This window comes from Myotis davidii, unplaced genomic scaffold (assembly GCF_000327345.1).
Source record: "Myotis davidii unplaced genomic scaffold, ASM32734v1 scaffold946, whole genome shotgun sequence".
Lineage (NCBI taxonomy): Eukaryota > Metazoa > Chordata > Mammalia > Chiroptera > Vespertilionidae > Myotis > Myotis davidii.
This window is the reverse complement of record NW_006297395.1, coordinates 424,893-433,547: the sequence shown is the minus strand read 5'-3', so window position 1 is coordinate 433,547 and position 8,655 is coordinate 424,893. Positions and strand designations below refer to the sequence as shown.

Genomic DNA, 8,655 nt, shown 5'->3' with positions numbered 1-8,655 from the left:
TCTTCGTTCTCCAGGTCTTTCAAAGCAGACCACTTGTGCTGTGAACTAAGTTCACATTTGCTTTTCTCCAATATTTCTATATCAGCACAAAGACATTCAAATTTCAAGCTCCACAGTTCTTTGTTTTTTAAATCCAGCAACTGCATTTCAAAGTTGCCAATGTCAATATTAAAGGGAGAAAAATTTAATTCTGTTACAGTAGCATTGAGAGGCTTTTTAACAAAGGCTAAGGTCGCTTTGCTGTTTCTGAATTCCTGAAACCTGTTGAGAAAAGCTTCCCCGTATTTAAAATACCACACGTGGTATTTTGTTGAAGAGTCACACTCAAGGGGCCAAAGAGCCGCATGTGGCTCACGAGCCGCGGTTTGCCGACCACTGCCATTGGGCATGAGGCCCTGTGCCAAGCACACGGATGACAATGGAGGAGTTGTAGCAGTGGGGCGGGGGGTGGTGGTTGTAATGTATGAGTCACCACCTGACCAGATATGCACTTTGAAAACTTCATTTTAGCTTCAGAGTAAAAAGATTTCAAGTGGAGAAGTTCCGTAGAAAGCCATTGCAGTTCCTGAGAATCCAGATCAGAGGAATAGGAATTTGGACTAAGGAGGGGGCCATGAGCCTTTCCATAACCACTCTGAGTCTCTGTGAAATCATATAAAGGAGAAGATAAGACAAAGCTTGGGTGAGTAAACAGGCAAAGTGGTTCACTGAAAATGCTCAATAGAGACGTGGTCTCCCTCCCTCCTGACAGGCAGGCTGCTGACTCTGGCCAAGGCTCCTGGCCTGTTCAGCTCTGCTTTCTGAAATGATTTTTGTTTTATGCATAGAAGCAGCCCTGTGTTTGTGCAGGGAAGTGGAGGCAGGAAGCAGCCAAGACACATTGTAGAAAAGTTCCTTTCCAAAATATTTTTGAGGTGTAAAAAATGAGGACTCCATCATGCTATCACAAAATGTGAGATTTTCTCTCTCTCTCTCTCTCTCTCTCTCTCTCTCTCTCGCTCTCTCTCACACACACACACACACACACACACACACACACACACACACACCGGGTGAGGTTCCTTAGGTAAAAGATGACATGGGTCTCAGCTCATGACAGGGAAGGCAGTGCCTGGCTAGGAAGGCTGTTGACTCTGGAAAGCATTGTTATACCTGAGGCTTCCTTGGAAACCCCTTCCTGTCTCTTGCAGCCAAGCCAGCAATGAAAGTTGCATAGAACTGTGATCGGGTAACCCAGATAAAGGCTGCTTGTGTTCATCCCGGTGTGGGCAGTATCAGGTAACTGCTCTTCCAGTGAAATAGCGTGGCCATCCTCCAACTCAGGAGGTCTCCCCCGACTCGGTTTGGAAGAGCTGGAACAAAGGCTCCAGCCTTGGTTCGTTTACAAAGTGAGCAGCTCAGAGGAAACCACACATTTGCGTCAGTCAGACGGTGATACTGTAAGCTCCGTCAGCGAGCTTCTGGCTGAGAGGAAAATGTCACTATTTTCTCCTTTGGAAGAAACAACCAACACAGGAAAGTTCACACTCAAGCACTGCAAGTAAATCATTCATTCCCGAAGATGAATCTGGGCAAGAACATTTTGCAAAATGCACTGTAATATAAATGATTCCGACCTTAAAAACCTGCTATCAAGAAAATCACACTTTCCTTTTCCAAATAATAATGGCATTAACCCTGCAACTGGATTGTCAGTAAATAGCTTCCCTCAAAGCGTCTCTTGGTTCTTTCGGAGAGTTCCCGGAGTGCTCCGATGCAGTCTCTCAAGGCAGACACCTGGGGCATGCCCCCCTCCTCCTCTCCAGCGTGGCTGCCCACACATCCCAAGTTTCCCTGCTGGGCCAGGCTGTCAGGAGAAGGCCAGCCACCCACCAAGGGCCTTCTCCGCGAGAAAGGAAACTATGGTGAGGAAATGCTCTCCTTACTGTTACGAGGATCCCATTGCTGCTGTACCGGGGAGCGTGGCAGCCAGGGAGACCTGTTAAGAGCCTACTGATTGTAGGGAGAGAGGATGGGGTTTGCACCTGGGTAATGGCAGTGGAAGTGATGACATAGATTCTGGCTATCTTTTAAATATATAGTATTGCCTAATTGGAAAGTAAAAGAAAAAGAGGAGTCCAGCAAACTCCAAGGTCCTTGGCTGAGAACAAACATGGATGGAGCTGCCATCAACTGACATCACATTCACTGAGAAGAAAATTAGTTCCATCTATGTTGCTTGCCCAAATGAGCCATACAATCGTCACCTACTAGTTATTCCGCCCAGTACTGGGAATAATAAAGTTTGTTTTTCCATCTTATTTATTGAAGATTATATTTGCTTGCAGCAAACACATTAGAAATCACTTGCCTAGCCAAAAAGAAAGCTTACAACATATTTTAAAGTAGCAATTTGAGGCACAAAAATTTTTATCATAATCTAATACCTTTAAAAATAAATTATTAAAAGATGAAAGAAAATATTTACTTAAGAATTAAGAAATATGCACCCAGATAGTCTTTGGCTCAATGAGGAAATCAAAAGAGAAATTTCTATGCTAAAAAGCAATGAAAAGGGGAAAAACAAGGCTAAAAACCAATGACCCAGCAAAGGCAGTCCTCAGGGGAAATTTATGGCCTATAACATCCTCACAATTAGCGAAGAAAGATTAAAAAGTAAGGACTTGCCTTAAGGAACGGGTGAAGCAATAATAAACCAAAAGAAACTTAATTAAATATTAGTTTATTAAAATGTATTTTATTAAAATGTAACTATAACACTTATTTAAAAGCTTAAATAAACCTAAAAGCTGGTTCCTTAAAAAGCTAAGCCCTTAAGAAACCTAAATGAGTGTAAAAAAAGAGAGAGAGAGAGAGAGAGAACAAAACAGGGAGATTCAACCCTGTGACAATAAATTCAAGAATTTAGAGAGACAAGATGATTGCGTGGTATAGTACATATTACTAACACAGATTGAAGAGGAAGAGAGAATCTTGAACAGACCAATTTCCATTATTTTTAAAGGTGATGAAAGATGTAAACTTCAAAATGGTCCCAGAACCTCTTATAACCCAGCCACAGAACTTGATTCTACTGTGAATAATTGTTACATAGTCATATTATTTGAATTCTGTGTATTATTTTTCTACTTTAGAAACCAACCTATAGACAAGAAAACTCAATTATGATTGTACTACAACATTCAAATATTATGAATACCTTGACATGTTAAAATATGATAGGTTGAAAAAAATAGAATGACATAAGGGCAAAAGTGAATGACACTGGAAGTGCATTTAATAGAGAGCAAGTGTATAAATATGTATAAATTTGATGGATCAAGATATAGAGGCTTAAGTGTATTATCCTATATAATAAAAGCGAATCATGCAAATTAACCATCCCTCTGCTATGCTCAAGCCACGCCCACCAGACAATCAGGAGTGAGTATGCAAATTAACCCAACTAAGATGGTGGCGGCCATGGAGCTGGAGCAAGCAGGAGGCTTGGGTTGCCCCCAGCAATGGAGGAAGCCAAGCTTCCCGCCTGCCCTGGCCGGCCCTTGGCTCCGCTCAAGGCTACAAAGTTTCAATTATAGAAGATAAATAAATCCCAGATACCTGCTTCCAGACTGCTGTGGCCTTCGCTCAAGGAAGGGCTGGGAACCTGGGTTGCCAGGGGCAACCCAGGCTTCCAGCCAAATCTGGGCTCTTCTCAAGGCTACAAAGTTTCAATTATAGAAGATAAATAAATCCCAGATACCTGCTTCCAGACTGCTGTGGCCTTCACTCAAGGAAGGGCTGGGAACTTGGGTTGCTGGGGGGTGTGGCCAGCCTAAAAATGGCCATCAGCCCCTCACCCAAGCTGGCCAGGCACCCCAGTGGGACTCCTACACCCTGATCAGGGACACCCTTCAGGGCAAACCAGCTAGTCCCCGCCCCATGCACTAGGCCTCTATCCTATATAATAAAAGGGTAGTATGCAAATTGACCCTAACAGCCGAACGACTGGGAATGACTGGTCACTATGACACACACTGACCCTGGAGAGCAGGTCTAAGCCAGCAGGTGGACAATCCTGGAGGGGTCCCAGACTTCGAGAGGCCACAGGCCAAGCTGAGTGACCCACCCCAAGTGCACAAATTTTTGTGCACTGGGCCTCTAGTTTAACGATAATAACCAGAAGAACACAGATTAAGACTATCACAAAGATCAAGAAAAGGAGAGAGGGAATAGAAAAAGAAAATGGGAGTGGATTAAGTATGCTGATTTCACCATATTTCTCATTGAGGAGTCAGTAGATATTGTCTACAATGGATAAATAAGATCTAAGTATAGAAGTTAAAGTTCAGGTGGTAACCACCAGAACTCAAAATAGAAACAGTGTAAAGAAAGCTGTCATTTCTGGAAAGTGAAACTGGGTGTAAAAGAGATACGGTACTTTAATGTTAGTTTTCACTCATATGTTCTGTTTGCATTTTTAAAATCAATTCATATAAAAGCAACATTTATATATGCATACATAAAAATAGAGGAGAAATGAGCCAACACAATGGGGTACTCTTTGGGGGAGGGGAAGAGAGAAAAGCCCCTGGTTGTAGCGTGGCCAAGAAGGAAATTTCATGGGAAGACAACTGATGACCAATTTTCAGTTGTTTGTGGTGGGGTGTGCCCTGTGAGTCACCCTTCACCGCTCCCACACAGTCTGTATTGCTCCCAGGTGGATCACAAGTCCTCGAGAGCTACTGCATTGTGCACTCGGTCGGCTCAGGGTGAGTGCAGACAGCACCTGTGAGTTCTGGAGCTGCATGACACAGAGACAGCCAGCACCCTGGTTATACAAAGATGTGTCCACCAGTTTCTGTCTTGGGGAGTTAAGGCCTATAGGAGGAGTCAGATATGGAAACAGTCATTGGCGTAGGACTGTACGAAGATGAAAACAAACTGGTAGGTGAGGATGGAAAAGGAAACTCCTGGAAGAGTGAGGGGAGTCACCATAGAGAAGGTGACTTCTGAGCTATATGGTGAAGGTTGAGTAGAAACTTGCCAAAGAAGAAAAAGCCTCCCTGAAAGCAGAGGGAGAGGAAAGGGGCCTGATAGGAGGAGGCTTGTTCCTGAAATGGGGGGGGGGGGGGGGGGGGGGGGGGGACTGACAGGAAGCTAGAATGGTAGGCTGAGGCAGATCATGGGACACATGTATGTATGTGAAGAGTGTGGGCGTAGCCCATGGGTGATGAAGCATCAGTGAAGGGCTAGGAGTGGGAAAATGGTATGATCAGCTTTGTGTTTTAGAAAGATCACTATAGTTTCTGACACTTAAGGGCACAATTAATATTAGCCATTATTATTATTATTTCAATGGAGTTTTATTACCTTGGGGTGAGAGAGATGGCATGCAGAAGTTTCTACATGTAAAAGGAAGCCTGGAGGGACATGAGCATTAGAATTCTGTTTGGAATTTTGATACAAAAGTAATGATGACCATTGGCTCAAGTCCTGCTTTAGTGAATACACTATGGCCAGTTTGTCCTGAGGTATGCTTGCTGACACCACTGAGCAGGGGTGGGGTGGGAGGGGCACAGAAACAGCAGCAGTCCTGTAACCAGGAGAAACTGCCTTCATAGAGTGAGGCCCTAGCCACCCCCACAACCAGCTACAGGATCTGATTCCCACCAGCCTTGGGTTTTAAACCTTGTTTTCCTAGCGCAGCTGGCTCAGGAGCTGCCTTCATATTTCTGGGGCCTTCTCTCCACTGACTCTCTTCCACATGACCGCTCTCCACAGAAAGGCACCAAGAGTCACCCACCATCTGTGAGATAGGCCTATTCAATATGCTCTTCAGCAGATCAGAGGCCAGGTTTTGTTTTGTTTTGTTAATTGCATGCCAAGCTGTCACCTAGAGCTTAGTGAAGGGTATGAACATACCTATAAATTATCCGGTATTCAAAGGCGATTTTGATATTCCTATCAGGAGCCTCTTTATGCTTCTTTATGCTCAAATGAGCATGCGGTATTTTGCAAAGGTAAGCATTCCCAGGGAGCTGCTAATTATTTGAAACTAAGGTTCTTGGGTGACTGCAAACAGCAATTGATAGATCCCAGGAGTGGTTCACCAGGGGGCACGAGTCTATCGTTGGTGTGGAACTCCCTTGGGAACTATTTCAAAAAGTAAGAGTGACCCACTGGATGTTTCATAAGTGACCCATGTGACAGCAGGGATGAGATTCTAAGGAAACCCCGGGGATTTTTGTGTCTCTGATGGGAGGCAGAGTTGCCCCTGGGCAGCACTGTTGTTATTGAGGGGCTAGGGTGGTTACCCGAGGGCAGCACTGAGTCACAACTATCGAAGGAGTGGAACCTGCAATGAAATTCTTCTGGGGCGTGGGAGGAGACATTTAATCTCAGATCCACCTCCTCTTCCTCTTCCTCTACTTCTTGCAGCTGGATCTGCAGATGGTTCTAACTACAAAGTCAAGCTTGTCCTAAATTCTGAGTCAATCTCAACAGGCAAAGGCAGGACCTTTCAGTCATTCATCTTTTTATCTTTTCATTTATTCAGCACAAGCACACACAGTGACAGGCATTGTTCAAGGCATAAAGGGATAAGAGAATATATAAGACATGGCTTTTCCCTCAAAGTAGCTCACCACTGACGGCTAGAAATGAACACATAAATCACCCTAATCTTCAATTTGTTCTTCCAGGTCCTGCCTTGCCCCAAAGTCAGTCTCTGCCTGACTGACTTGCTCCACAAAGTCTGCCTGATATGCTCCCCGTCCCAGCCCTGTGCTACCAGGAAGCGATAGTGCCTCCTGCCTAGCTTCCAAGTTCTGGGACTGTCTCACACACAGCAGAGTGAGGAAGAAAGAGGAAGGTCAGAAGAATGAAGGAGTTAGATCCTACTGAGAGGGCAAGGTTGTCAAGAGTAGGTGCAGGGCAGGGCTTGAACATTTGATAGGACAAGGAGAAATGGGGCAATACAGTGGGTCTGCCCATATCTGTATCTGTATCTAAAGCTTTAATTCTTGGCTTTGTTATAAAAAAGAAGTTTGGTATGATTCCCAATATTTTATAGTGGTCAGGATTAGTGGTTTGAAGTCAGGCCAACCTGAATTCAAGCCAGTACTTTTCTTAGACCCAGGTAAGAGAGGCCCCTGCCCAGGTCCCCCATCCTCACCCTACACACACAAACATACTTTCGAGTGACTCCCTTAAAAATTTCTAAGGGCTTCTCTTGTGCTGTCCAGGTCCCCCAGTCTCAGATGGGATCTGCATGGGTCTTGCCCTTGTTTTTCCCCTTGGGGTCTGTGTCTGACCTTGTACCCCATGTATGGGGTCAACAAGATGTTCCCTATCCAGGAGAGCAGCCTGGTTATCTAATAGCTTCTGCAAGATTGCATGGTATTTCTTCCACATGAGACTAAGCTGCCTGACAGTACTGACATGATGAATTTTGTACTCTCACTCCTGTACCATAAAAGCTTACTTCGTGGCTCTGGACTATCAATGCCCATCACTATCCCTCAGTCTTGAGCTGCATTTGTGCCTGTGCTTAGACTCATGCATCTATGTTTTGACACAATGCTGGCTAGAGAGGGCTGGGGTGACGGAAGTCTCCCTTTACTCTCTGCACTCCTCCTCAGGCTTCTCACTATGCAAACCAGCAGTCTTTAGGGTGGCCATGTCTGTCTCCTCAGGGGGGGCTTTGGAGACCAACTGTCACTCTGTGAAATCAATGGGTCTTTTGATTGATGATGTCCTCTCCTCCTCCAGCCAATGAGATGACATCTGCTTCCCTGGGTTGGCCTTGAATTGTGTGGGACCATGCGGGCATTCCTCTATTAAAGGGACTGCCCTTGCTCTGCGATGGACCCCTCACCTACCTTCCCTCTCCCCCACCGTTTAAGGTTTATTTGGTGTTTTAGTTGGTATGACACTTGGATAGTTGGCTGCATTATTTATATGTAGACTTTTCTTTTTTACATTATATGGCAATGTACACTAATCTGATACATATACTACACAGAATAGATCCTTTGGAACAATTATGCACAAGACATGTAGTATTGGACTTATACATTGGATCCCAGGAGGTGATTGATTGGAGAAAAAAAAAGTTGGACTAGGCATGTTGGGTAAAGGAACCAGAAGTTATATAACACACAGTGAACACACATCTAGTCTGAAGGGCAACTGTAGCATGAGCAACATTGGCAGTGGTGCCTCTGAGGAGGTGGAACTATTTCACACTAACCAGTGTAGGGCTACCCAAGATAAGGACCCTCCAGCATCAGGATGCAGACGCTGGGTTTTATGAACCATTACTATCTCTATCTTTAGGAAACGGATGTTCTTAGTCACAGATCAGATAAAAAGGACAATATACACAATCTCCAATAAAATCCTGCTGTAGCCTAGACAGTGAGGTGGTAGGACATTAGGAGACTTTAAAACTGCAGCTCTTTCTGGATCCCCCACAGTGTGTCTGCACTCTTCTTCAAATGAGCCTCTTCCTCAGGTGTCAGAGCCACCTTCACAACATCTGAGACTCCATTCTGTCCCAAGATAAAAGGAACACGAAGGAAGACTTCTTTCATTCCATAGAGACCCTTAATCATGGTGGAAATTAGATGCACCTGCCTAAGATTCTTCTTTATACTTTCTGCCAAGCCTTCT

At 44.6% G+C, this 8,655-nt stretch overlaps 1 pseudogene; it reads right to left on the bottom strand.

Annotated features, from left to right (window-relative positions):
- Positions 1-4,666: 4,666 nt before the first annotated feature.
- The window catches only part of LOC102763730, a 6,416-nt pseudogene continuing 2,427 nt past the window's right edge, over positions 4,667-8,655 (bottom strand).